We start from the raw sequence: 6000 nt of genomic DNA on the forward strand, positions 1-6000 counted from the left end.
GCAGCGAACACTATCAAATAAACAAATCAAGAAATACTTTTTTTTTGGAGGCATTTTTAAGCCTTTCTTTAACAGCACAGTGGAGAAAGCCGACAGGAAAGCAGGTGGGATGACACAGAAAATGAATCCAGGTCCTTACAGTCAGATTCATGGGTCACCTGCCCAACCAGGTGACTTTCTTTCATGAAGCCAAGACAATCGGCCTCCGCTTCGCATGGTTTGAATCTGTGCTCTCCGTCATTCTCCTTTTCCGACTGGAACCCACCTCCTTCCCACCTCCACTTTACACTCTTCACCACCACCAGTGTCTAGACTCCAGGGGGTCTGGTCCTAAATCCTATCACTGCTTGGATTTCATTCGGCCACAATGGGTCATCGGAGTCTAAACGCCAAACACATGAATTTCTCTATCACAATGAGTCATGTTCATTTCTTCCAGGTGATATCTCCTTATTGAAATGACAGAAAATAATCAAGCTGATATATTGAGATAGTTCTACAAGCAATGTCCCTATGGATTACAAATGCATGTACACATTTCCAAACAGCATCTGAAGGACAGGGTGAATATGGAGGGAGGATCTCTTGGCACAAAACTGATTTATTGCATTTCTAGTAGCAAAAATTAGGAATGACTTTCTTTAAGAGGGTTAAAGAAAGCTAAGGAGAATGGAGCAAAAGAAGAGAGGAACAAAGGATGGAAGAACTGAGAGAGAAGCAGATAAAAGCAATAACTAGATGAAGAGAATTAGAAGTTCCTGACTATCAACAACAGCGGGACAGTGTGTACGTCAGTGAGTCTTTGAAGGTGAAAGTCTCAGCAGATGAAAATGGAATAAAAAGGTTCAGATTCTTCTGAGTAACAAAGGATCTGAGATACTAAACTGTTTTTATGTCTGCTGAAATTCCACAACTGCACCTTTTGTTATTTGTCGAAGGAGGGAAATTATTAGAGCTCCCTTTCCTCACAATGAATCATCAGATTCAGTGAATCATTCCAGCTGCCAGACAAAATTAAAAAAACTAAAAAGTCTTCCTCTGAGTGTGTGAAGGCCAGGACAAGCCAGCTCTTGAGAGAGAGACAGACTGGACAGCAGTGCTTGGAAGCTTCTGGAGTGTTTTCCTGGCTGAAGCTCCAGTCAGACTCCTCGGTGTCCTTCAGAGTAAAAACAAAAACATTTGAAGTGTACAGCTCACAGCTAGAGAACATCTCTTATTTGTTATCACTTATGCTCCAGGCCCAGTTTACATTCTCCTGAGTGCGTCCACTGGGTTGTTCATCCGGAAATTTGTCCCCTACACCCCCTCCTGATTTAGATTTGGGGAGCAATAAAACTTGCTGAGTTGTTGCCTTGGACAAATAAACTGACCAAAGTGTTGATATAGAGACGTCTGAAAGAAACAAAAAAAGGAAAAAAAAAAGGGGGGGGGGCATGTCAGGAGGAGAGAGACAATGATAGCTGCTGGTCTCTCACTCCCTCCTGTTAAAGTTTCCGGCGAGCCAGTAAACATGGCAGCGTCTGTCTCCTGTGGGAGCTAAGGGAAATGTGTTTGTGTGAGAGTGCGTTGTTGAGTAGATGTGTGTGTTTATGGATGTTTGTGTGTGGTGATGTGCTGCTTGTCGGTGCATGTATGCATACACTGTCTCGGTGCTTGTCAGTGTGTGTGTGTGTGTGTGGAGGTCAACATTTCCTCTCTGTGAGGGAGTTGTACTGAGGCCAAATGCCCAGCTGCTCATAGGTGTCTGTTTACAGACTGATTCAGGCCTAACAGGGAAGACTCACACTCACACGCACACACGCCTTGTATCATTCTCAGAGAATTCTCACAAAGAATGCAACATACAAGGTTTGCAAACTGATGCCGTGCGATTTGTTTGTAAGAGTGCACACTCAGAACATCAGGTATTTAACCACATTAGGACATTAGTAATTACATCACCTGAAACAGTTACAGACATGGCACTTAAACACAGTGATTTCAGGATTTACTTGTTAGACCACCAAGCGCATGTTCTGTAGTTAAATGGTTTGCTCAGTTACTCGGAACAATGTGTAATTCTGACCGACTTTGACGGGCACATTTGAAAGCTGGACACAAATATCTACTCATGTAAAAGTGCCTGTAGTATAATGTAAATACACTGAAGTGTGCTGACGTCAGCGCGCGATTATTCTTCAAAATGAGTTTCACAGCAGCAGTGAGTGCACATTGGTCCCACGTCTCTCGTAGGTAATAAAACGGTGTGAGATGCGATGACTATGAAGGGTAGAGCGCGTCATATTTGCATCAGTTTTCATCAAAAAAACACAGTTTTTCCACAAGATGTACAGCATCTGTACTGTGAGACGCCAGGTTATCACAATACTGACAGAGACGACTCACAAAACTCATCACACATAGATTCTTCTCAAAGTGCTGCTTCACATGGAAATGCACAGTTAGTGTTGTGAAGGGACAGATTTCATCCAGACACATAATCAGTCCATGAAGCGAATCCTAACCTAGTACCTTAAACATAATGGTTCGTATGCAGGACTTTTCTGCTCTACCCGAGCACTCAAAGTGCTTTATACAACTTCATTCACCCATTCATGCAAGCACTTTTTTCTATGCTTTTCCTAAGTAACTGCTTCCTATCCAACATTCACACTCGATGGATCCATCACAGAACAACTTAGGTTAGTATCTGAGACTGGAGCAGGGATCAAACCACCAACCTTCCAATGAATACCAGACCTGCTTTTCCTCCTGAGCTGCAGCCAAACCAGAAGCAATCCTGAGTGTCCACACTCATGTGCTTTAAGTTTACCTGTGTTTGCTGTACTGCAGGCAGTGACTATAGGCCCAAAACAACATTCCTTGATGGGACTTCATTTTTTCACATAATAGTGTGTAATACCTTGATTGTGGTCTGCTTGTTTTATTTCATCAGATTAAATAAGAATTTTCTGAGAATCATTTAGAAAAGCAACAAGCTCGATCAAGTCATGTGTTCTTCACATCAGAAAAATAAACATAAAACAATTCAAACAAAATACATGTAAAGTTTTCCTAAATATTATAATCTAGTATGTTATGTTATATTAGTTAACTTTAAACAATCGATGGTTAATAGGATGGTGGTGTGGTGGTTAGCACTGCTGCCTCACATAAAAAATGACACTGGTTCAAATCCCAGCTGGGGTCTTCCTGTTTTCAAGTGTCTGAACGGGTTTGCTCTGGGTACTTTCAGGCTAACTGGTTACTGTAGATAAAATGCTTAAAGTATATGTGTATATGTATCTATGTGTTTTGGACTACATATTTAGCCGTACATAATACACCGGTTAGTACTGACACTAAATGTCAGTAAAGTTCTGAAAGGAATAATACATCTTTTTCTTCAAAGAAGGTTTAGTTAGAAGGGACAGAATATATATTAAATATCTCTTATAAGTACAGACCAAAAATAAATCACAGGTATCAGAAAAATGTTTTATTGTGCATTCGTATACTGAAATACTGAAAAGCACAGCTGAAAAGAACTTTCTTACAGATTAAGATTTCCGATTTTGTGTGCAGTAAGTTGTGCACAAAGTGAGTACTAATAGCAAGTCAGTCACTGTGCAAAGAGCACTTCAGACTTATTGTTACGTGGTGCAGTTAGAAAGTCACACAGCTAAAAATCATAAGCCATACTTGAGCTGGGTGATCCCCCCTTCATTAGCAGGTCTGCACCTTTTCTGTGGATGCTGCTATTCCAGAAACTGCACTTTTTTCATTCTGTTCAATATATTTTTCTATTTATCCAGAGGCTACTTTTAGCTTCTGGTTGGTCACCACAGCAGGTAGCGCTGCATGTTTGATGTGGCAGATTTTTATGCCACATGTCCTTCCTAATTCAATCCATAAGGGACTAAACTAAGTACCTGATTATTATCTTATTTTATCAGGTTAATGTGTAACCAACTAGGCTCTTGAGAAACTTTACAATATATAAAAATAGTACATATTTAGATTTCTATCCTATCAGGACTTCATGTATACCTGTTGCTTGTAGAGTCCTTATGTTGATATAAATAACAAACTTGACATCAAACTGATTTTTTTCTAAACCATCACTAGTTTTTTACTGATTTGAATTTTATTCCTATATGTACATGATGAAAGTGTCAGTATGTAAGTTATTGAACATGAAGTTCTTCTTCTTTCAGCACAGCTTGAATACATATGTACAACATCACACTGAGACTAACGATGATGAAAGGACGTTTTAACCAAGTTAGGGCAGATAATCCTCTATGAGTGAGACACTTGCGCCTCACATGAACGGAACAGAAAGAATCACTGTTACTTTTCCTTTTTTGTCATAAATAACATTTCTGAGAGGACACGGAAATGATTCCAAGTGATAACGAGACTTAACAAGAATTTTGTCTTGTTTTCTGCTCTCTCCTTGCCAACACCAGACCCCGTGATTCTAGTCTAGCTATTTAATTTGGGTCTAAATGATGATTTGTGCTGTGTGTAAAAAGATCTGTGCTAAAAGATCAACTACAGTATGTCAGCAATATGCAGTAGACAGCCTGAATTCAAACAGAGAGGACCCATCCTACTGGTCTAATTTAATTGAGCAACAACTAAAACTGCTTCTTGGAACTTGCTGTGTCTAAAGTTTTAATGAAATTAAAATTCATTGCCATGTTAAATAGTATCCTACATAATGCTTACAATGTAGCAAAAGACAGTTACAGAATTTGTCAATGTATCATATTAGACTTTGTATTAAATTCACTTCAGTTTTGCTACATCGTATTCTATGTAGCAAAACTTGCTACAAAGTTGCAGGGCAGCCTGGCTTTTCTCATTAAAAGTAAAGTTAGACCTTGTCGCTCTTACATATGTTAATTGGTAAGGGGACTGGAGGAGTGCGAGCGGGCTTAGAGGGAAACCTGGACGATTAGAATTACACCTGTGTGTATGTGTGTGCGCTGTATAGTGACACACAGCTGTGGTTAGAGAGACTGATTCCAGGTAATATGAAGTGAAATTCAAATTGCAAAACAGAAACAGATTTTTTTCAATATTTTGGTAGAAACCGTGTGTGTGTGTGTGTGTGTGTGTGTGTGTGCGTGTATTAAGGGTATAAGGGTTGCCCTTATGTTTTTAACTAAGGCCTAGTTTGGAGGCACACTGGTGCACACACACACGTGACATGACCCTGGCTGACGGCTGATGACTGAGGCCTCTTCAACAACACACTTCTAACCTTTAACCCCTCACCCCTCAGACCAGCCTCCATTACCTCACAATTACATCCTACAAATGGTTTTCCCTAGGAAGTGCGCACTTATGCTTGTGTGTGCTTGTGCGTCAGTGTTAGTCCTTCTTTTCATTTCTTTCTTTCCTTTTACCTTCTTTCTTCCTTCGTCCATGCCTTCGTTGATCCATTTAGTTTTCCCGTACTTTCTTTAAACATCTTGGTTCCTCCATTTTAATTCAATTTAATACACTTGTATTTGTATATAGCAAGACACATAGGTGCTTCTATGTCCACTATGCATCATGTTTTTCTGTTTAATTCCTTCTTCCATCTGTTTTTTTTTTTTGCTCTCTTGTTAAAATTCCTTTCATTCATACAGATTTTTTTAGGAATAAAATTTCTCTTTTTTTAATGTTTGACTACTTTCTGACCCAAATGTTCATATGAACAAATAAAACAGTATATTTCCATAAAATCAAAAACAATAATTTAGCCATACACATACATACACATATACATATATGGATCAATGTTGTCAAGTGAATGCATCCACATTTAGATTTTGGACAGATAATGTTTTCTTCAGAGACGAGAGCACCCCAGGATACTGATTTGGCCTGAACCCCCAGAGGTCATATGGTCTGACCTTTAGGAAGCAGTCAGCAGCAAGCCCACAGGGTTGCAGGTAGATTAATGCACACCACACACACGCACGCACGCACGCACGCACGCACGCACGCACGCACACACACACA

At 39.8% G+C, this 6000-nt stretch overlaps 1 protein-coding gene across 6 annotated transcripts in view; it reads right to left on the bottom strand.

The window, feature by feature from the left end:
* The window catches only part of bcas3 (BCAS3 microtubule associated cell migration factor), a 322176-nt gene that overhangs the window by 129536 nt on the left and 186640 nt on the right, over positions 1–6000 (bottom strand). The gene's annotated exons all lie outside the window — the stretch shown is intronic.

The sequence above is a fragment of the Haplochromis burtoni genome, unplaced genomic scaffold (genome assembly GCF_018398535.1).
Source record: "Haplochromis burtoni strain Fernald_Lab_line unplaced genomic scaffold, NCSU_Asbu1 Contig_132, whole genome shotgun sequence".
Lineage (NCBI taxonomy): Eukaryota > Metazoa > Chordata > Actinopteri > Cichliformes > Cichlidae > Haplochromis > Haplochromis burtoni.